A 953-nucleotide genomic window follows, 5' to 3' on the forward strand; every position below is an offset into this window, starting at 1 on the left:
ATTTTGCACAATCAATGACTTATTCATTGCAAACACATTGCTAAGAGACATAAACGCAGGTTATACACATGGATCTCACCTGATGGTATGAGGAGGAATCAGGTCGATTACATCTGTGGAAGGAACCGCTGGAGAAGCTTAATATCAGCTGTGAAAACTAGGCCCGGAGCTGATTGTGGAACAGACCACCAACTACTCATATGCAAATTCAAGCTGACGCTGAGGAAAATTAAAGCGAATCCACGAGAACCAAAATATAACTTTGAATCTATCCCACCTGAATTTCAGAACCATCTCAAGAACAGGTCTGAGTCCTTCAACAAGAATGAATGAAGACCAGATGAGTTGTGAGAGGATATCAAGGGTATCATCCAAGAAGAATGCAAACATTCATTACAAAGACAAAAGAGGAAGAAAAGACCAAAACTGATGTCAGAAGAAACTCTGAAGATTGCACTGGAGCGCGGAGAAGCCAAAGCACAAGAAAGAATTAAAGATACTAAAGAGCTGAACAGAAGATTTCAAAAGGCAGCTCGGAATGACAAAGCAAAACATTACAATGAAATGTGCAAGGAGTTGGAGTCAGAAAACCAAAAGGGTCGAACTCACTCAGCATTTCCTAAGCTCAAGGAACTGAAGAACAAATTCAACCCTCCAGTTGTTATAATAAAGCATGCTTTAGGCAGAATATTAAATGATCCAGGAGGTATTGAAAGAAGGTGGAAGGAATATACTGAGTCATTGTATCAAAAGAAATTGGCAGACACAGAAGAATTTAATGAAACAACATATGAGCAAGAGCCTATGGTGATGAAGAAGTTCAAGCTGCTTTGAAAGAAATAGCAAAAAATAAGGCCCCAGGAATAGATGATATACCAATTGACATATTTCAGCTCACAGATGCTGCCCTGGATATGCTCACCAATTTGTGCCAAGAAATCTGGAGAACAACC

This window comes from Elephantulus edwardii, unplaced genomic scaffold, assembly GCF_000299155.1.
Source record: "Elephantulus edwardii isolate Elephantulus edwardi_28Jun2011 unplaced genomic scaffold, EleEdw1.0 scaffold00349, whole genome shotgun sequence".
NCBI classification, from domain to species: domain Eukaryota; kingdom Metazoa; phylum Chordata; class Mammalia; order Macroscelidea; family Macroscelididae; genus Elephantulus; species Elephantulus edwardii.